General features: G+C 46.1%; 1 protein-coding gene across 2 annotated transcripts in view; it reads right to left on the bottom strand.

Annotated features, from left to right (window-relative positions):
* DCDC2 (doublecortin domain containing 2) overlaps nt 1-23,261 on the bottom strand; it is a 342,131-nt gene that overhangs the window by 300,375 nt on the left and 18,495 nt on the right. The gene's annotated exons all lie outside the window — the stretch shown is intronic.

The raw sequence follows: 23,261 nt of genomic DNA, 5'->3' as shown, positions 1-23,261 counted from the left end.
AAACAGCAAAAACATACTCCTGAGGGAATTCTGCACAACTGTGTAATGCAGAATTTGAGAGACAGGTCAAATGCTTAAGACAAGAATCAACCTACACCATACTAAACACCACAACCCTAACCAGGGTGATATCTCTGTGGGGCAACACATCAATGACTTTATGGTAAGGATACTAAGAGTCACTTTTTAATTAATTAAGAACACTCCACAAAAAATGAAGTCAATTTCAAAGTCTATTACTGTGGAGAATCACAATAGGAAAAGGGAAAAGGAATGGGACTTGTATACCACCTTTCTGTGGGTTTTGAAACTGCATTCAAAGCAGTTTAAATATTATATACAGGTACTTATTTTGTACCTGGGGCAATGGAGGGTTAAGTGACTTGCCCAGAGTCACAAGGAGCTGCAGTGAAAATCTAACCCAGTTCCCCAGGATCTAAGTCCGCTGCACTAGGCAACTCATTAAGGGGGAGATTCTATATATGGCGCCTAAAAAACTGGCATGGAAATCAGTACCAACTAAGCATATTCTATAAGCGGCGCCTAGATTTAGGCGTGGTATATAGAATATGCTTAGTTGATATCTCAGCGCCTACGTGCTCCATTTACACCAATGAAAAAATAAAATTAGTCCTTACCTGATAATTTTCATTCCATTAGTCCCAATCCAGAGAGTTGTGGGTTATGTCCCTCTGCCAGCAGATGGAGATAGAGACAACTTCAAAGGTTTGCTATATGTGGTCATGTGAACCAGTCTAAACCTCTGTACTGTCGATACCAAAGCAGTGGAAGAAACATGAAATCCAACAAAATATTCCTCAGCTGCCTCCATAAAGCCCATGCAGACTCTGAACCGCTCCTGTGGGAGGAAGCGCCTAGAGCGCTTCTCTATTTTGTGCTACTAACTACATTTGTATTCTTCCTCTTTTTTTTCTTTGCAAAAAAAAAAAAAAAAAAAAAAAAAGGAACCTGATGCGCCATGACGGAACTTAATAAACCAAAGGAACAAAGCTGCAGCGAACAGAATGAAAGAGCAGGCCTCTGGATTGATCTATTGGGACTAATGGAAATAAACTTATCAGGTAAGTATTAATTTTACCTTCCATAGCATCTCACAGATCAATCCAGAGACTTGTGGGATGTACCATAGCAGTAAACAAGAGGGGCGAGACAATGCCATCCCAGCAGCCAGGACCAAAGCTCCAAATGCTAGTCCTGACGCACTGCCACATCAATCCTGTAATGCTTTGAAAACATATGCACCGACAACCAAGTGGCCGATCTGTAGATCTCATCCAAGGACATGAAATGGGACTTGGTGACAGAAGTTGTCTGCGCCCGGGTGAAATGCACTGTTAGCTGCGATGGACGCAACTTTCCTATGGGTAGGTAAGTCGAGGAGATCGCCTCTCCGAGCTACCAGGCCACCATGGCTTTCAAAGCCAGCTCCCCTTTCTTGCAGCCTGCGAACAGAACAAAAAGATGACCAGAATGGCGGAAGTCGTTGGTGACCTCCGGGTATCAGAAAAGTACACGCCGCACATCCAGGCACTGCAGCGCCCAGAATTCAGTCGGATAATCCTCCCGGTGAAGAGCTGGGAACTGGGACACCACCTTTGGCAGGAAGGATGGCACTGTACTAATGAATACCCCTGTCTCCATAAACTGGAGGAAAGGATCTCTGCAGACAGAGCCTGTAGTTCCTACACTCTTCTCGCTGAGGCAATGGCCACAAAAAGGTCATCTTCAGCCTGATATCTTTCACCAACAAAGTGCCTAAAAGTTCAAAAGGAGGCCTTTGTAGAGCACGTAGCACGAGAATGAGATTCCAAAACAGAAACAGGGGCAAACCTGGTGGCCTGAGGTGGTTCACTCCCCAGAGAAAGCATACAATGTCTGGGTGGGAACCCAGAGAAGAACCCCATAGGCGGCCCCGAAAACAAACCAACACAGCCACCTGAACTTTCAGCGAGGCCAGGGACTTGTTAAGTCCATCCTGTAAGAAAGCCAGAATAAAAGCCACTGAGGCAGAAGCCACCGAAAGCCCCGCCGACGAGAACCAGGACTCAAAGGTGCACCAGACCCATGCATAGGCCGTGGAGGGTTTCCGCGCCTGTAGCATAGTAGTAATCACTCTGTCTGGATAACCCTTCCTTCTCGGTTGAGCCCTCTCAATAGCCAGGCCATAAAACCAAAGTGGGAAGGATCCTCCATGGCAACTGGCCCCTGCTTCAGCAGTCCACTGTGACCGGGCCACTCAATCAGCAGGCGGATTAAGTCGGCGTACTACAGATGCCTGGGCCAATCCAGGGTACCAAGATCACTGACTCCGGGTGCCTCGCAATGCGCCCCATGACCTCTCTCACCATAGGCCACGGTGGAAACATGTAGAGAAGGGATGAGGGCCAGGTTTGGAGAAATGCATCGAACCCTTCTAATTCGAACTCCCTGCCCCTGCTGAAGCAGCAGAGAACTTTCGTATTGACCCTATGGGCCATGAGATCTGAAACAGCTTTAGATTAGCTTTAGAGTAGCTTTAGTTTAGCTGAAACAGCGAGGACCGAACGCCCAACCCAGAAAAACAAGCGGAACGCTTCTCGGCAAACGATCCTGCCGATAAGGACGATCGCCAGCCCAGCAGACTGACCTCGTGGCCAACGGACGTTCCGACCGACCTGCGGCCTTCCCAGACGATCACCAGGCGATCCGACCAAAAGCGACAACCACCAGGCGAGCAGAGCCAACAGAGGAACCACCGACTTGCGGCCCTCCCAAACGATCTCCAGGCAAACGAACAGAAACACATCGAGCCACCTGGAAAGCACTCTTACTGAGGCAGACGAACAATCCAGCCGAAATCTGAGCAGCGAGGCCGAGCGGTAGGACCCGATCGGGCAGGGTGGCGGTGAGGCGAGAGGCAAGCGGTGTGTGTGAGAGGTTGCGGAGGCGAGGTGATCGACGAGAGGCTGTGCGCCGCGAGACCGCACGTCCACGTGGCAGCCGTTCATCCCTCGTTTCCGCTGCCTGGTAACCGGAGCAGCGTGGGCCAGGAGATTGAGGTGGGGTGAGGCAGCGGGTGATAGGCGCCTGGGAGTGCTGCCACTCGATTGCAGCTCTATCCCTTTAGCGTGGGGAGTCAGGAGACCTGGGGCAGCTGACCCACAGGCCCTGATGGTGACCCCTCTGACAGGAGCTTGGGGAGCCAGGTGACCTGAAGTAGCTAATCCCTAGGCCCTGGTGTTGATCCTCTCCCTCAGACCATTTTCATACCGTCGTGATCCCTGCTGGCTCTGGTCCTTGCCTTGCCCTGCCACCAGCTTGCTCTGGTCCCTCGGCCCTGGCCTTCCCAGTCCGCTGCTCTGCTCTCCTCTGCTTCTGCCTCTCTCAATCCGTCTCTCCGGCTTGCTCTGGTCCTGCCGCTCCGCTGTCTTCTGCCTCAACTTGTCCCAGCTTATCTGTTCCAGCTTGTTCCTGACCTTCTGCCCAGCCAAACTTGTTCCGGCTTGTCCGAGCTTGCTCCAGTCCATCTGTTCCAGCTTACTCCAGTCCGCCCGTTCCTGCGTGTCCCAGCTCTACTGCTCCTGCTTGCTCCAATCCGTCTGCTCCAACCTGTTCCGGCCTACCTATTCCAGCTTGCTTCAGTCCATCTATTCCAGCCTGCTTCAATCCATCTGTTCCACCTTGTTCCAGTCATACTGCTCCAGCCAGTTCCAGCTTGTTCCAGTTCGACCGCTCCTGTATGCTCCAGCTTGTTCCAGTCCTACTGCTCCAATCTGTTCCACTCCTACTGCTCCAGTCCATTTGTCCGTCCTTCTGCTCCAGCTTCCTCCAGTCCGTCCATTCCAGCTTGTTCCAGCCTGCTCCAACTTGTTCCAGTCTGTCCATTCCAGCCCGACTGTTCCAACTTGTTCCAGCCCATCCGTTCCTGCATGACCCAGCTTGTGCCAGTCCGTCTGTTCCAGCGTGTTCCAACCCAACCATCTCAGCGTATCCTGTTGTTCTGTCATCTTCTGGTCCAACTCGTCACAGTCCATCTGTTCCTGCCTGCCCCGGCTTGCTCCAGCCTGTCTGTCTGCTCATCCTGACACAGTCCATCTGTTCCTGCTTGTTCCAGCTTGACCCGGCTTGTTCCAGCTTGCTCCTGTCCCAGCTTGTTCCTGTCCGCTTGTTCCAGCTGCTACCTGCCTGCCTGTTAACACATCGAGTAACCTGCCTGCCCGCTTGTGAGCCTCTCAGCCATTGACTTACCTACCTGCCTGCTAGCTTGTCAGCCATTGACTTACCTACTCGCCAGTCCAAAACCCAGCTTTCCAGCTCTATCTATATGCTTAACACCTCAGTCACTGCAGTCACTACATATTCACCTGTTAACTGCTTAACAGCTTAACACCTCAGTCACTACATAGTCACCTGTTACACCTCAGACACTTATGGCCCCTGTCCACGTTCTCTTCCTTGCCCTGTCCCTTCCTAATCTTCTTTCCCCCCCACTCCCACTGTCTACCACTAGAACTCGCTGCCCTCCCGCCCTGCCCGCCACGGCAATACCCTTTTCACCCTCATCCCCCACCACCTCACCATCCCTCTTGTCCCCCCTCCTCCTTCCTAGCTCTTAACCTTCAACACTTCCTTCCTGCCATTAACCCATCCCCATTCCTCCTAAGTTCACCCCGTCTTCGTCGCCTTCGCCGCCCGACCTTCCCCACCCTCCTCCGCATTCTCCTGCTCCTCCTCCTGCTATCCGCGGGAGACATTAACCCTAACCCAGGTCCCCCTCACCTGTCCCCGCCCTATCCATGCGAACGATTCCGGGATGTCTCCAATCTCGTCTCTATTCCCCTCCTCCCCCCCCTTCTCATGTGCCTTGTGGAATGCCCACTCAGTCTGCAACAAACTGCCCTTCACCCACAATCTCTTCATCTCTCACTCTCAACTGCTCGCCCTAACCGAAACCTGGATCTCCCCGGAAGACTCGGCCTCAGTCGCGGCCCTCTGCCATGGAGGTTATCTCTTCTCCCACACTCACCGCCCAACTGGCCGCAGTGGAGGCGATGGGCTACTACTCTCACCCTACTATAGTTTCAAACCACTCCCCCTACCGCTGTCTCACTGCTTCTCTTCCTTTGAAGCCCACTCCATCCGACTATTCTATCCGCTGCCACTCAGAGTCACAGTCATCTACCGCCCCTCTGATAAATCCTTCTCTTCCTTCCTCACCGACTTTGATGCTTGGCTTTCCGTCTTTCTTGAACCCTCATCTCCGTCCCTCATTCTCGGAGAATTTAACATACACGTTGATGACCCATCCGACCCTAACGCTTCTAAGTTCCTCACCCTAACATCCTCCTTCAACCTCCAGCTGTGCTCCACCACCCCTACTCACCGTGACGGCCATTGTCTTGACCTCGTCCTCTCCTCCTCACCCTCCAATTTCCACGCTTCTGCTCTCCCTCTCTCCGATCATCACCTGATCACATTTACACTTCTTCACCCCCCCCCCGCCCCGTCCAACTTTAACCACCACCTCCAGGAATCTCCAGGCTATTGACCCCCCCACTTTATCCTCTAGTATCTCTAATCTCCTCCCCTCCATCATGTCCTCCGAGACTGTAGACAAAGCGGTCTCCGCTTACAATGCCGCTCTCTCCTCTGCTTTGGACACCCTCGCTCCATCCACCTCCCGTCCCACAAAGCGTACTAATCCCCAGCCTTGGCTGACCCCTTGCATCCGTTACCTTCGCTCCTGCACCCGATCCTCTGAACGCCTCTGGAGGAAATCTCGTACCCATTCAGACTTCCTTCACTACAAATTCATGCTATCCTCCTTCCACTCCTCCCTATTCCTTGCAAAACAGGACTATTACACCCAATTGACCAATTCTCTCAGCTCCAACCCGCGTCGTCTCTTCACCACCCTTAACTCCCTCCTCAAAGTGCTCCCCACTCCCACTCCCCCTTCACTCTTTCCTCAATCACTGGCTGACTACTTCCGCGACAAGGTGCAAAAGATCAACCTTGAGTTCATTACCAAACCACCACGTCCTCTTCAGCCTGTAGCCCCATCCAACCAACCATGGCCTCTTTCTACTCCTTTCCTGAGATCACTGAGGATGAAACCTCCCGCCTTCTTTCCTCCTCGAAATGCACCACCTGTTCCTCCGATCCCATCCCCACCAACTTACTTAACACCATCTCCCAAACGGTCACCCCCTCCATCTGTCGCATCCTTAACCTCTCTCTCTCCACTGCAACTGTCCCTGACACCTTCAAGCACGCCGTAGTCACACCTCTCCTAAAAAAAACCATCACTTGACCCTACATGCCCCTCCAACTACTGCCCCATCTCTCTCCTACCCTTCCTCTCCAAAATACTTGAGCGCGCCGTTCACAGTCGCTGCCTTGATTTTCTCTCCTCTCATGCCATCCTCGATCCACTTCAATCCGGTTTTCGCCCTCTACACTCGACAGAAACAGCACTCAAGTCTGCAACAACCTGCTCCTCGCCAAATCCAGAAGCCATTATTTCATCCTCATCCTCCTCGATCTATCCACGGCATTTGACACTGTCAATCATGATTTACTTCTTGCCACACTGTTCTCTTTTGGGTTCCAAGGTTCTGTCCTCTCCTGGTTCTCCTCTTATCTCTCCCACCGCACCTTCAAGGTTCACTCTCATGGATCTTCCTCCACTCCCATCCCACTATCTGTTGGAGTTCCCCAGGGATCTGTCCTTGGATCCTTTCTCTTCTCAATCTACACCTCTTCCCTAGGCTCACTGATCTCATCTCATGGTTTTCAGTATCATCTTTATGCTGATGACACCCAGCTATATCTCTCCACACCAGACATCACCGCGGAGACCCAGGCCAAGGTATCAGCCTGCTTATCCGACATTGCTGCCTGGATGTCCAACCGCCACCTGAAGCTGAACATGTCCAAAACCGAGCTCCTCGTCTTTCCACCTAAACCCACTTCTCCTCTTCCTCCACTCTCTATCTCAGTTGATAACACCCTCATCCTCCCCGTCCCATCTGCCTGCAACCTCGGAGTCATCTTCGACTCCTCCCTCTCCTTCTCTGCGCATATCCAACAGACTGCCAAAACCTGTCGCTTCTTCCTCTTCAACATCAGCAAAATTCGCCCTTTCCTTTCTGAGCACACCACACGAACTCTCGTCCACGTTCTCATTACCTCTCGCCTTGACTACTACAACTTACTCCTCACCGGCCTCCCACTTAGCCATCTATCCCCCCTTCAATCCATTCAGAACGCTGCCGCACATCTTATATTCCGCCAGAACCGATATACTCATATCACCCCTCTCCTCAAGTCACTTCACTGGCTTCCGATCAGTTACCACATACAATTCAAGCTTCTCCTCCTTACCTACAAATGCACCCGGTCTGCGGCTCCTCACTACCTCTCTACCCTCATCTCCCCCTATGTTCCCACCCGTAACCTCCGCTCACAGGACAAATCCCTCCTCTCTGTACTCTTCTCCACCACTGCCAACTCCAGGCTCCGCTCATTCTGCCTTGCCTCACCCTATGCCTGGAACAATCTTCCTCAACCCCTACGACAAGCCCCCTCCCTACCCATCTTCAAATCCCTACTTAAAACTCACCTCTTCAATGCTGCTTTCGGCACCTAACCTTTCGAGAAATATAGTAAGCCCTATCAGATTGACTCTACACTTGTCTTTTAGATTGTACACCTGTCTTTTAGATTGTAAGCTCCTTGAGCAGGGACTGTCCTTCCATGTTAAATTGTACAGCGCTGCATAACCCTAGTAGCGCTTTAGAAATGTTAAGTAGTAGTAGATCAAGGCCCGGGAGTCCCCAACGCTGCGTGATCTGCAGAAAGGCGTGCGACGAAAGTTCTCACTCCCCCGGATCCAGCTGGGTCTGACTGAAGAAGTCCACCTGGACGTTCAAGTTTCCTGCAATGTGCGCTGCCAAGAGTAGGGAGAGGTGCTTCTCTGACCAGAGGCATAGTAGAGATGCCTTCTTCTCTAGAGGAGCACTCTTGGTGCCCGTCTGTTAACATATGCAACAGGCCTCACACTGTTGGAGAATACACAGACTGGTCGAGCCCGGAGAAGAAGAACAAATTCTTTGAGTGCCAATCGAATTGCATGCAGTTCCAACCGGTTGATAGACCAGGAGGCCTCCACCTTGGACTAAGTGCCCTGTGCTCTCCGTCCAAGGCAATGTGCTCCCCTGCCTGACAAGCTGGCGTCCGATATCACCACCACCCAGGCTGGCGACCCTAAGGGCAATCGCTTTTGAAGGTTCGTTGGTGCAAGCTACCATCGCATGGCCATCCGAGTTGGCATCAACCAAGGAATCCAGATCAGGTAAACCCCTGAAAGAGGGGGCCAATGGCTGGGTAAGGACAACTGAAGGGGACATGTGGTTCCTGGCCCATGGGGCGACATCCAACATAAGTACAGCCATACTGTGACAGACCGAAGGTCCATCGAGTACAGCATCCTGTTTCCAACAGTGGCCAATCCAGGTTACAAGTAACTGGCAAGAGCCCAAAACTGTACAATACATTTTATGCTGCTTATCCTAGAAATAAGCAGTGGATTTTCCCCCAGTCCATTTTAATAATGGCTTATGGACTTTTCTTTTAGGAAGCTATCCAAATCTTGTTAAACCCCATAAAGCTAACTGCTTTTACTTCATTCTCTGGCAACGAATTCCAGAGTAATTACATGTTGAGTGAAGAAATAGTTTCTCCAATTCGTATTAAATTTACTACTTTGTACCTTCATTGTGTGCCCCCTAGTCCAAGTATTTTTGGAAAGAGTAAACAAGCAATTCACGTCTACCCGTTCCACACCACTTGTTATTTTATAGACCTCTATCATATCTCCCCTCAGCCGTCTTTTCTCCAAGCTGAAAGCCCTAGCCACTTTAGCCTTTCCTCATTGGGAAGTTGTCCCATCCCCTTTATCATTTTCGTCACCCTTCTCTGTACCTTTCCTAATTCCACTATATCTTTTTTGAGATGCAGTGACCAGAATTGCACACAATATTTGAGGTGCGATCGCACCATGGAGCGGTACAAAGGCATTATAACATCCTCATTTTTGTTTTCCATTCCTTTCCTAATAATACCTAACATTCTATTTGCTTTCTTAGCCGCCGCCACACACTGAGCAGAGGGTTTCAACGTATCATCAACTATGACACCTAGTTCCCTTTCCTGGTTGTTGACTCCTAATGTGGAACCTTGCATTACATAGCTATAATTTGGGTCCTCTTTCCCACATGCATCACTTTGCACTTGCTCACATTAAATGTCATCTACCATTTGGATGCCAGTCGCCCAGTCTTGTAAGGTCCTCTTGTAATTTTTCACAATCCTCTTGCAATTTAACAACTTTGAATAACTTTGTGTCATCAGTAAATTTAATTTCCTCACTACTTACTCCCATGGAGCCCAACACTTGCACATAGTCCCACACTCTGGGGGCTGACAGTCGCAGAACGCTCTCCAATTGGCTCTGGAGATGCAGTCTGCGAGTTGTCGGGATGAACACCGTCCCTTCCTTAGTGTTGAAAATAACCTCCAGAGATTGTGAAAGAGTCAGGTTGCATTTGGGGAAGTTGATCACCCAACCGAGAGTCTACAAGAAGTTGATCACCCACTCCGTTGCTTGGAAGCTTTCCACATAGGATGACACCCAAATCAGCCAGTCATCCAACTAGGGGTGAACCTCTATGACCTCCTTCTGGACAAAGACAGCAACAACCACCATGATCTTGGAGAAAGCTCTGGGTGGCACTACCAGACCAAATGGCATTGTCTGGAACTGAAAGTGCTGAGAAAATGCTGGTCAAGAGGCCAAATGGGAGTGTGTCAATAGGCTTCTTTGAGATCGAGAGAGGTCAAGAACTTCCCCGACTGAATTGCCACAATGACGGAACATTAGATCTCCATTCGAAAATGTCGAACTTGCAAAGCCTTGTTCACGTACTTGAGGTTGAGCACAGGCCGGAGAGACCTGCCCCTTTTTGGGTACCACAAAGTAGATGGATTAGCAGCCAAGGCCGAACTCTGAAGGGGCCAGACAAACCACCCCCAGATGGATCAACTCGGCAAGAGTCTCCCGAACAGTCACCACTTTGGCAGCAGAATTGCAAGACGATTCCAAGAAGAAGTCTGACAGGGATTGAACAAACGAGTTTGTAACTGTCTCGGACAACCTCCAAGACCTATTCATCTGAAGTAACCCTGGCCCATTACCCCCAAAAGTGGGATAGCCATCCCCCGATGACTGGGCCATGGGCCAAGGCCCCATCATTGTGAACCCCTAACTGCGTGCAATGCGTGAGTGAACTTGAGAGCGTAACCGTCTCAAATAATTTCGAAAACCCATTGATCTGAAGTAATCTGGACCCACCTCCAGTAAAATTCTTTCAAGTGACCACCGACTGGTACTGGAGAATGGACCCACAAACCTTCATTGTGCTGCATGACTGGAAGACTCGGAGGGGTGGGTACTGCCCTGTCTCCCCGCCGTCCGCCCCGAAAGGGCAGGGTACACTGAAAATAACGGGACCTTTGAAAAGGGGTGCCTCTGCCTGGCCTGAAACACCTTGCTTCACACCCTCGACCTCTTACAAAAGAATAACCCCAGCCAACCATTCTCGTATGGTCCTCCGGAAGTCGAGGAACCTTGGTACCTCCTAAACTCTTGACCAGCTTATCTAAATCATCTCCAAACAGGAGAGAATACTCAGAAGCGGAGCCAGGATGAGGCAGGTTGACGGCGCAGGGGGAGAGAAAGCGGACTTCTGCCGGCACACGTTTTCAGTACAAACAGGATGAAAAAAATAGGCGCCGGCAGAACTCCGTTTGGGGGAGCAGCCGCTCCCCTAGCGCCCCACCTGGCTACACCACTGAGACTACTCAGTTCTGACTTTGAAGCTGCATCTGCAGACCAACCTCAAAGTCAAAGAGTCTTGTGAGCCAACATTCCTAACACTATGGATTTAGCAGATACCCTAAGCAGATCATAAAGGGCATCAAACAGAAAGACTGAGCCCATCTCAATCTTGGCGACCTCTTGATCAATTAGTGCAAAATCATCCAATTCTTTTTATTTTATTTATTTATTCCATTTATTCAATTTTATACAAAATACACTCTTGATTGGAAAAGTGTCCATAAAGTAAAATTTCACAAAACAAGAAATTAACATTTCCAAGTAAATGACACTCAAGTCCATAATTGCAGATCCAAGATTTAGGAAATCTGGGGACATCTCATAGAAAATATAGCAAAACGGGAATAACACAAACTCTACTAAGCTAAGTAATTATTACATTAACGCTTCTCCGTTCTCATCGAGGCTATAAGCGCTGACACATGTGCTGGCTCTGTAAATACATATTTCTTCTCTGCAAGTCTTATTATGCACTTGCAGGGGTATCTCAAAAAGAAGATACCCCCCCCCAATTGCAGAACTTCAGGCATGTGAAGTAAGAATTGTTTCCTCTGTCTTCTTGTCTCCTTAGAGACGTCAGGAAATAATAATATCTTAAAGCCCAAAAAGGGTTTATCTTTATTCCAAAAAAACAGATGGAAGATCCAATTTTTATCAGGTAATAGTGCAACAGTCACAACCAAGGTTGCAGCTGTTGCTAATTCTGTGTCAGAAGTTTCCAACAAAAGAGAAACATCTAGTGGAGATTCAGGTAATTAATTCAATTCTTTTCCTGGGATATAATATGCCTGATTAAAAGGTGGTAAATTCTGTTCTGGTATATTCAAAAGTTCACATGCATATAGCGTTTTAACATATCAAGAGGAGCAAAAGTCTTTATTCTAGGAAAATTAACGAATCTCAGGTTATGATTTTTAGTATAATTGCCAAATATTTCCATTTTCATCCTGAGATTCGTCAAATCCTTTCTAATTGCTGGTTGTATCGTCTTGAATTTCGTAACTCTTTGATCCATTTTCTCAATTTTTTCGTTTATAACCTTAGTCTCTTCCTCTTTCTTTTGTAAGTCCTTCTCCAATAGATTAACTTTTGACATAACTTCATTAGTCTGTTTTAAGAAAGTCTGTCCCAGATTAGAAACTAAATCCCAAAGAGCATCCAGTGTTACCTCCCTTGTTTTAACTGCTAACTCTTTAGGCAATGCAAACCTTTCAGAAGTCTTCACAAGTGTCCGGCTCTGTCCCTCGACTCCTCTCCCCTCACTCCGCGGCGATTCTATGGGTTCTAGGCCCTCCACTCCTTTCTCCGATGTAAAAAAAGCCTCACCTCAACGTTCTTCTGGGCCCATATAACCTTCCAGGGGGGACCCCGTCGAGTCGAGGAAGGAGCTCGCACCAATCAGCTGGGGAGGTGGGGTGCGTATAGCGGAGCTCAAGGTGGTTTCAAAACCAGGGGAAACAGATTCTCCCCGAACGCCGGCGTTCCCAACTGGAAGCATTCCGCTAGCCTGAACTACTCCTTGCGGTCTCACAAAACAGTCAAAGGGTCCAGGTAAGGAGGGGGGTAGCGGAGAGGCTCTAACCGCTACTCTCCCTCTGCGTTTAGGCATTTTTCGTCATCACGAAAATCGAGACTCGCAGCACCTTAGTACAGTGCAGCCATCTTGGATCCCTAAAATCATCCAATTCTATCCACAATAATACCTAACATTCTATTTGCTTTCTTAGCTGACGCTGCTGCACACTGAGTAGAGGGTTTCAATATATCATCTACGTTGATACATAGATCCCTTTCCTGGTCGGCGACTCCTAATGTGGAACCTTGCATCACGTAACTATCATATGGATTCCTCTTTCCCACGTGCATCACTATGCACTTGCTCACAGTAAACGTTATCTGCAATTTGGATGCCCAGTTTAATAAAGTCCTCTTGTAATTTTTCACAATCCTCTTGCGATTTAACAACTTTGAATAACTGTGTGTCATCTACAAATTGAATTACCTCACTTCTTACTCCTATCTCTAGATCAATTTATAAATATGTTAAAAAGCATCAGTCCGGGCACATATGTTGGGGGATTCAAAATGGCCGCTGACTAGTTCGGACGCTCAGCAAAGCTCCGAGAAAGAAAAATGCCAAAGAGAAGGGGCCGCTTGTCCTCCGCCGCTGCCCCTCCACGGCAAAGTCTTCCTTTACAATCCACAATGATTAATTACCTTCGTGGAGCACAGATATCAGGAACACCGGGAGCAGGTCCGCTAGGTCGACCGGGTGGAAATGGAACCATTTCGGAGACCGCTGGACTGGAGCTATCGCTCAGCCCCGATGATAGGGCGCCTCCCCCGCAACCCTCGGGAGCGAGCACGTCGACGCCGGATCCTAGCAGGACGCCACCGAAGAGTGTAGTCGTCCACAGGACCGAGGAGGAGAGTCGAACTGCGGACAGTGTGGACCTTTTTTGTGATCTAGGTGCCTCTCGAGGGGGAGATATGACATCTAACAATCAGCACCAGATGGAAGCTGTGACCGGAGATAACGCACTACAGACCGCTGTTGCAGTTGCAGAGGTACAATTTCCTAAATCCCAGAAACCTACTGAAATTACATTAGAGACTCTATACACTTTGATTGTGGACTTGGGGAGTTCCTTAAGTCCACAAATTAAACAATTATCTCAAGAAATGTCTAATATGGACCACAAGGTTCAACAGACTGAACTCAAGGTAGAGACAATATCGAATCGGCAAGAAGAATTGGAAAAACAAGTGAAAGAGGTTCATTTAAACCAAGAGACTATGATTAAAGATTTAATTTCCTTGAGGAGACGCACTGAATTCTTGGAGAATGTAACCAGAAATAATAATATCCGCTTTTTAAATTTTCCAAAAAAAGTTGGAGTTTTACCAAGGGAAATGCTTAGAAAGTATATTACAGAGATACTTGGCGCTTCAGAGGAAATGGTTCCACCATTTACACAAATATATTATTTGCCCCTGAAGCGCCAAGTGCCTCAAGAAAAGTCAGAATTGGATATTTCATTGATACTGGAATCCTCAGATACTGAACTAGTCCAAGCTTCTACTTTAATTGCCACAGTAGCCTTGTCGCCAGATAAACACTGGCTGATGAGACTTTTCTTCCAAAATAAGGATAAGAGTTTCCTTGGTTTAAAAGTTAGTCTCTTCCCTGATGTGACTAAGAGGCTTATTTTCAAAGCACTTAGCCTCCCAAAGTTCCATAGAAACCTATGGAACTTAGCCTCCCAAAGTGCTTTGAAAATATGCCTCTAAGGAGGCTCAAAAACGTAGACAAAGATTTTTTACTTATGAGGCCTGGTGTAATTCAGTTAGGAGGTACGTTTTTTCTAAAGTACCCGTGCAAATGCCTAGTTAAATATCAATCTAATAAATATGTGTTTTATGAGCCGGCACAGCTTTCTTCATTCCTAGCTGCAAAAGGACAAGGGAGTAATTAACTTAGAACCCTATATATTAAGGGAAGATATCTTTTATGAGCATCCGATAAAGGAAAGCTTCCTTAATTATTTTCTTTTGGAATCCATGATGTAATTTTTGAATCTCACTAATGTAGACTTTAATTAACATGCTGTAATTGTTTGAATATTAACTGGTTTCCTTATATAGTTGAACAGTGATGTTATTTACTTGACAAGTTTATTTTTGCTTGTTTTAATATATCTAAATTGATAAATAAAGAATTAAAAAAAAAAAAAAGCATCAGTCCCAGCACAGACCCCTTGGGAACTCCACTATCTACCCTTCTCCATTCAGAATACTGATCATTTAACCCTACTCTCTTTTTTCTGTCTTTTAACCAGTTTTTAATCCACAATAGAACACTACCTCCTATCCCATGACGCTCCAATTTCCTCTGGAATCTTTTATGAGGTACTTTATGAAATGCATTTTGAAAATCCAGATACAGAATATCAACCGATTCACCCCTTCAAAGAAATGTTGTAGATTGGTACGTCAAGATTTCCCTTCACTAAATCCATGTTGGCTTTGTCTCATTAATCTATGCTTTTGAAAGTGCTCTGTAATTTTGTTCTTTATAATAGTCTCTACTATTTTGCTGGTACTAACATCAGGCTCACCGGTCTATAATTTCCAGGATCACCTCTGGAAGCTTTTTTAAAAATTGGTGTTACGTTGGCCACCCTCCACTCTTTCGGTACTATGCTTGATTTTTAAGGATAAATTACATATTACTAGCATTAGTTCTGCAAGTTCATTAATCAGTTTTTTTCACTACTCTGGAATGAATACCATCTGGTCCAGGTGAATTGCTGCTCTTCAGTTTGTCAAATTGCACCATTACATCTTCCATGTTTATAGATATTTCATTCAGTTTCTCTGACTCGTCAGGTTTGAATATCATTTCTGACACCAGCATCTCCCAAATCTTTCTCGGTGAAGTCCGAAGCAAAGAATTCATTTAATCACTCCGCTACGGCTTTGTCTTCCCTGCGTGCCCGTTTTACCTCTCGATCATCTAGCGGTCCGTTTGCTGGCTTCTTGCTTTTAATATACCTAAAAACGTTTTTATAGTGTGTTTTTGCCTCCAGCACAATCTCTTTTTCAGTCCCTCTTTGCCTTCCTTATCAGCACTTTGCTTTTGACTTGCCATTCCTTATGCTATTTCTTATTATTTTCAGTCTGATCCTTCTTCCATTTTCTTTTAGCTCTAATAGATTCCTTCACCTTGTTTTTTTTTTAACCATTCCAGCTGTCATTTGGCCTTCCTTCCTCGTTTTTTAATGCATGGAATATAACTGGCCTGGGCTTCTAGGATGGCATTTTTGAACAGTATCCATGCCTGGTGTAAATTTTTGACCTTCACATCTGCTCCTCTAAGTTTTTGTTTGGTTTTTTTTTCACCTTCTCATTTTATCATAGTCTCCTTTTTGAAAGTTAAATGCAAACATTGGATTTCCTGTGTGTACTTAACTCCAGAGCCGATATCAAATCTGATCATATTACAGTCACTGTTATCAAGCGGCCCCAGCACCATTATCTTCTGCACCAGATCATGCACTCCACTAAGGACTAGGTCTAGAATTTTTCCTCCTCTTGTTGACTCTTGTACCATTTTACCTCCCTAGCATGCCCTGATGTTACATTTACCCGGTCAATATCTGGGTATTTTAAATCACCCATTATTATTGTGTTTCCCAGTTTGTTACCCTCCCTAATTTCTGATAACATTTCTACATCTATCTGTTCGTCCTAGCCAGGTGGGTGGTAGTACACTCCTATCACTATCCTTTTCTCCTTTACACATGGAATTTCAATCCATAGGGATTCCAAGATGTTTTGTTTCCTGCAGAACTGATTTACCTTACACAAGAGTTTTACAACAGAATGATTATGGGTGTATTCATCCAAAGTACCTTCCAATAGTAGTTTCTGAGTTCTATCTTAACCAATCAGTTCTGCCAGTATTTCTTCCTATGCCTCATGCCCACAAGAGGAAAATGTACCACACACTCTGGTTTTCAAGAGAGCACTGGTCTTCTGTCTGGAGCAGACAAAAAGTTCATCAGCCTTTTATTTTCTTTTGACCCACACTCAGGTATAAAGTATCACATACCATCTAAAATGAGTTTATCTTGTTGGGCAGACTGGATGGACCGAACAGGTCTTTATCTGCCATCATTTACTATGTTACCACTCGTTCCGACAACTGAAAACACACCCGGGCCACAACTGCTCCAGAGATAGCCGTCTGAACTTCCAAGGCAGAAGCATCAAAGGCATGCTTCAAGAGCGTCTCCAGATGACGGTTCTGCAGATCCTTTAGGGCAGTGCCCCCATCCACCGGAACCATGTTCTTCTTGGTCACTGCCGACACTAGTACATCCACCACCAGAAGCTTGAGCCAATCCCATCAGCTCAGCTGGGCCAGTCTGGAGGGATGCTAAGGAAGTGCTCATTTTTGCTTGCTAAGAGCTGTTATCAATGCTGATTAGCTTGTTAAGCTAATTAAGTTATGCATGTTATTGAATACGCTTGGATTTCGGCACAGATCTCTATGGTTGTTATATAGATTCTGGGGGTAAGTGCTAAATATATTTCAATAATAAAGACTGGAGGAAAAAGTTTCAAAAATGTCTCTGGTACTCCCTTCTGGAGATAAAGATGTGTGCTTTTTTTGCACTTAATATAGAGCAAAGTATACTGCTGATGGAGCCCTCCATACACAAGAACTGGATTTGAAGGGGGGGGGGGTTTAGCCTATGATGAGTTAATGTCTTACGGGATCCTATATAAGAAAAACTGACATATTCCTTTTCCTCCAATCTTTATTATTGAAATATATTTACCAGTTAATGTGATTCTCCACAAGAATACTAAAAGGACATTTTTAAACAATCCAGGAACGTAAAATCTTTGAAGTTAAAATGACGAAATATTCTGACACCCACCAGACAGGACTATTCAAAGATCTGAGTTTCCTATCAAATTATAAACCATAAAAATATACTGTTGTGTCACCCTCCGATCACCCATCCATCTCTCCCCAACCCCTACCTTTCCCTGTGAGACTGTCATTGGAATGCTTTGGTATTTCAACTTATATATTCTGATATTTGCTAACATGTTTTATTCTTGGTCTGAAGAACGTATTGCCTTTGAAAGCTAATCAAGAAATGTATTAAGTTAATCATCTTTTCTTTTCTTTGTTTTGTTCTATTTGTTACTTTAAAAAGTGGACTAACAAAGCTACCACATCACTCCCTCCTGTGCAGAATTCTGCACTTGCCACATAGAATTCAACACAGGGACCAGTAGGCAGCAGTAGAGACAGCATGGAGCATACCGCAGTGTACCTCAAGTGACCAACTAATAATGCTGATTCTCTCCTTCCCCTCAGGCTGAACACAAGAAGAAGACTGGCTGCAATTTAGGCCATATGCTCCTCCTCTGCCAGAGCTCCAGGCAGTAGATAAGGACAAGAACCAATATGCAGTTGCTCTCTTCCTCCTTTTGTTATGGCAGAGTCAGAAGAAAGAGGCTAAAGGAACTGGAAATTAGAGATTTAGGATTTCTTTTACAAAGCTATGCTAGCGATTCTTGTGCAGCAAATGAAAGGAAGCCCATAGGAATTGAATGGGCTTCCTCTCATTGCCATGCCAGGAATCAATGGCACAGTTTGGTAAAACAGGCACGTGAGAAAGTGTGAACGAGATGCGGGTGAGTGCCTCAGGAGGGAGAAAGAAACCTACGGATCTTGCTGGTTATAAGGAAAGAGACAACAAGAGTTAGGGGTCTTTTGGAGAGGTAGGAAGAGAGAAATGTGGGTCAGAGACAGGGTTGCCAAGTTAAAAAAATTTTCCCCGCCCAAAACCAGCCCAAAAACCGCACAAAGTCAAACCCCGCCCCCGACATCACTAACACCACCCATGTCACTAGCCACGCCCATGTCGCTGACGTCACCTCGCTCCGACGGCATCATTAGAGGCGGGAGGGGGGCCCGGGGCGCAGCATCGCCATCTTTCCAATCCATGTCCACTCGAGTCCAGGCAGACATCTGATCATGCAATGCAAAAGTTAAGTATCGTAGGGCTTCAAGAGACCCGCTGCTCTCACCCACCCCCTTTTCTTTGTTTTGGATCATTTTACCTCCTTTGCTGTGCATCCATCTTCCGGCTCCTGTTGTTCTTGTCTTTTGGACGTGGCTCTCTCTTAGGAACCTGAGCTTCCAGGAAGGACGATCCGCAGCCCATGATCGGGGAGGAGATGCCATGGCACCCCGGAGTCATGATCATCGTTCGTCGTTCATCTCTCTAACATCTTCTCTCTCCGGCGGTGGTGGGGCGCGGGCCGGGCACAGCTGCTGCAGACATTTAAGAGAAGCCTGCAGCCCGCCTCCGCTGGGCTTCTATTGGCAATAGAAGCCCTGCGGAGGCGGGCTGCAGGCTGAAGAGGGGAGGAGGAATGCTATTCCAAATTGGAGTCGGAGACTCAGACTGCTGTCGTCGGACCAATAAAAAACACCCGCGACGAAAACCGCCCAATCCTGCACCGCAGCCGCGCGAAAACCGCCCAATAAACCGCACCATCCAAAAATTTCCCGCAGCCCTCGCGTAAAAACTGCCCAATTGGGAACCAAGGGTTTGCAAGAGGTAGGAAGAGAGCTGCCAAGAGAGAAGTCTCGGTTCAGTTTTCAGTTCTCTATCTCCACCTGCTGGCTGATGGACACAACTATTGCACAGATTCTGGAATAGTAGGAAGCTACATAATGTTAATAGGAATTGTAGTAGTAGTGACAGCTAATGGTCTCACTGGAAGGGAATTTGGGGGAGGGGAGAAAGCTGGGGTGGAGCTTTTAAGTCTGAAAGGAGTTAAAAGAAAGAAACTGTATGTCTATTTGTGTATGGGTGTGTGTTGGACACCATCAAGACCAGAAAAGGTCAGAATGAGGGAAGGCGGCCAGGACTGCACAAAAAATTTACATTATTCTGCATCTTCAAGTAATAGTTTTCCTACACTGCATCTTCAATTAATTATTAATGCTCAAAGACAGTGATTATGTTGTGTTACATGGGTAAATAAAGAGGCCCTTTTACTAAGCAGTGCTCAAAAGTGGCCAGCACTATCCCCAGCACAGGTCTTTCCCATGCGTTGAGGCCAGTTTTAGTGCAGCAGTAAATGGCCCCACTTGCCATTATTCCTATCAACAGTTATGCGCTAAATTCCCCATAAGAGTGTTAGTACTTACTGACACCTATTTTCTAGGCAGTAGGGGTTCACGCTCTAACCACGTGCTAATCGATTAGCATGCAGCAATGCAGCTGCACTAACCAATTAGTGCAGAACACGCCTACTTTCTGCCCCAGACACACCCCTGTGCTAAAAAAATTCTGTTAGCATATGGGTAGTGCATGCAGATCCCAAAACTACCATGGGACATCTAAGTGCACCCCACAGTAGTGCTTTTTAACCTGCGGTAACACCATTATTATATATGCAATTCAAGTCTACTTCAGATAAGAAATGACTTCAAAACAAACAGTAGTAGACCAATCTCACTCAGATTGTGTGTGTAAGGAGAAAGTCTCATACTGTCATAGGGATATAATGCAATTTGCACCCACAATGTGGGTGAAGCCCTTTTCGTGACTGTTATAATCACAGACAACCCCCCCCCCCCTCCTTTCAAATGTGTTGCTTCTTTAAACATGTGCTCATATAGTGTCAGTGTTTAATTTTTTTTTTCAATTTTTCACTATTTTTTATACATAATTATGCTGTAAATGGCAGGCATGAAGCGGTCACTTATCTTAACGATCTGTCAACTCACTGGACCCCGACAGGTGCCTGCTGGCTAAAGCTTTGTCAAGGGATCTTGGGTAGTTGTAATTTTTTTTTTTTTTTAGACAATTCTCTTATCATAAGGGTCTGATGCTCTAGAACAGCCAGAACATCTGGAGAGGGATCTACAGTGACCATGGGGTGGAAACTAAGCACCCCATTACTTTGCTGCCTCTTTCCTCCCGCACCCTGCCCCAACAAAAAATACATTTACCTTAACCGGCAGGGACCCCCAAGCTCCACCAGCTGTAGAAATCCAGAGCCCACTTGGATAGCCTAAAGTATAGTGCCAGCATCAGTGGTAGCACTCTGCACTACTAACAGCCATGTATTAGGTGATATGGGCAGTCTCCAGGTATCTGCAGTTGGTGGGGCTTGAGTCTCCTCACCAGCTACACAAAGGTGTCTAGCTGCTCAATGGGCCTGAGAAAAAAAGACAATGGTCCCAGGTCAGCCCCACCCAAGACTATAGCCACTGTAGATCTACCCCCCCCCCCCCCCAAGCTTTCTCAGATTCCTGGCTCAACCTTCTCCAGTTGTTTCTTTCCCCAGCTTAGCTTAAATCCTTCTCTAGGCTTGATCTTCCCAGCCACAGCAGGTTCAACCCCAGGTTTCTCTGCTTCTTCTACAAGGTAATCAATACTGGTGGAGGAGTGAACTATAGACAACACTGCCTCCTGGTCCCTGTGGAGAATTCTGGTGAATTCTGAACATACTTTACATTGCACAGTAATTCAGGAATCTCCCTGCATTAGACTGTGTGGAGGGAAGCCTGAAAGTGTACCTGTGTGTGTGTAGGACTAAGGTTCCACGTTAGGAGTCACGGGCCAAGAAAGGGATCTAGGTGTCGTCGTTGATGATACATTGAAACCTTCTGCTCAGTGTGCTGATACGACTAAGAAAGCAAATAGAATGTTAGGTATTTTTTAGGAAAGGAAAGGAAAACAAAAATGAGGATGTTATAATACCTTTGTATCGCTCCATGGTGCGATGCACCTCGAATATTGTGTTCAATTCTGGTAGCCTATCTCAAAAAAGATATTGTGGAATTAGAAAAGGTGCAGAGAAGGGTGACGAAAATGATAAAGGAGATGGAACGGCTTCCCTATGAGGAAAGGCTAAAGCGGCTAGGGCTCTTCAACTTGGAGAAAAAGCGGCTGAGGGGAGATATGATAGAGGTCTATAAAATAATGAGTGGAGTTGAACGGGTAGATGTGAAGCATCTGTTTATGCTTTCCAAAAATACTTGGACTAGGGGGCATGCGATGAAGCTAATGTAGTAAATTTAAAACGAATCGGAGGAGAAAATCTTTCTTCACTCAACATGTAATTAAACTCTGGAATTCGTTTGCAGAGAATGTGGTAAAGGCAGTTAGCTTAGCGGAGTTTTCAAAAGGTTTGGATGGCTTCCTAAAGGAAAAGCCCATAGACCGTTATTAAATGGCTTTGGGGAAAATCCACTATTTCTGGGATAAGCAATATAAAACGTTTTGTACTTTTTGGGATCTTGCCAGGCATTTGTGACCTGGATTGGCCACTGTTAGAAACAGGATGCTGGACTTGATGGACCTTTGGTCTTTCCCAGTTTGGCAATACTTATGCACTTATGTATGTGTACTTATGCAAGTGGATTTAGCTTGAGAAGTGTGCCAATTCAGTTTTCTTCTCTTGTCGATCTGTCTGCTTGTTTCTGAGATGGGGAGGAGGAGAATTTTTGGAATGGAGCAGTAGACAACAATTCACAGCTTCTAACCACTTCTCACATCAATGCAATGGGGAATTCTTGGGAGAGACCATTCTACAAAAATACTGATCCAGTACTTCTAATCATCAAATCAATTTGTGATATTCTCATTTTCTGACATTATCAGAAATACCTGATTCTTTCTGACATTATCAGAGAGCATAAAATTCAATCTCACATGACTTGGTACCAAGATATATCATCCAATGTGTAGGAAATACAGTGTACAAGTCACCTGAACTACAAAATAAAACATTTAAAAAAGCAGCAGCATCATGGACCAGATTCAGTGTGTATGCCTTGTAGCGCTGTAGAAGTGATAAGTAGTAGTAGTAAATGGCACTGAAAAGAAGGCGAAGTAACAACGGCCAAAGTGGAGGAACAAGGACCACTAAGCACACAACAAGTCGAACAATTGAGTAATGTGGTCATCAGGACACTTCCAAACACCCTACAAAGATGGTAGTAGTTGTATTCAATTTATTTCATAAAACTTAGGACTCAACACGGTATCATGTTTCGGCCAGAGTGCCTGTCTCAGGTAACAATGCACTGTTATCGCTTTAAGATCCAAGTCTTTTTAAAGGCTGCATCCATCTTTTAGCATCCTTGTGACCTTTTTTTTTTATTGTTATTATACTTGGGCTTCTTACTTACATAAAGACTCCTGAGGCAAGCACTCTGGCCAAAACACGGTGCCATGTCAAGTCGGTAAATTTAATGAAATAAACTGAATGTAACTACTACCGTCTTCCTAGTGTGTTTTGAAGTGTCCTGTTGACCACATTACTCCATTATTTGACCGAAAAGTAGGCACCAGGAAAAATTTGTGCTAAGCTCCAAGCTGTAAACTCGTCATAGAATAGCACTTAGTGACTATTCCAGCATCCAACTTTGGACAAGAAGACTTACACCAACTGAAACCTGATGAAAATCCTGATGTGCAACTTGGGTGTGGATCCCTCAAATTCCATAACACTGCATGTAATTCTTTGGAATGCCCCTAACCCGCCTATGTCCTTCCCATAGCTATGCCTCTTTTGGGTTGCGCACAAGAGGATTTAGGCATGGATCTTTATAGAATCACAAATAGTCAGATTTGCACACAAATCCAAATAACATCAATAATTGATTGTTAATGGCTCATTAACTAAATTATCCATGGATCTCAGGATCGTGCCCAAATTTGAGCGCTATTTATAGAATCCAGGGTATTTT

This window comes from Microcaecilia unicolor, chromosome 1, assembly GCF_901765095.1.
Source record: "Microcaecilia unicolor chromosome 1, aMicUni1.1, whole genome shotgun sequence".
Taxonomy (NCBI): domain Eukaryota; kingdom Metazoa; phylum Chordata; class Amphibia; order Gymnophiona; family Siphonopidae; genus Microcaecilia; species Microcaecilia unicolor.
The sequence above is the reverse complement of the archived record's forward strand: the minus strand, read 5'-3'. Positions and strand labels throughout refer to the sequence as shown.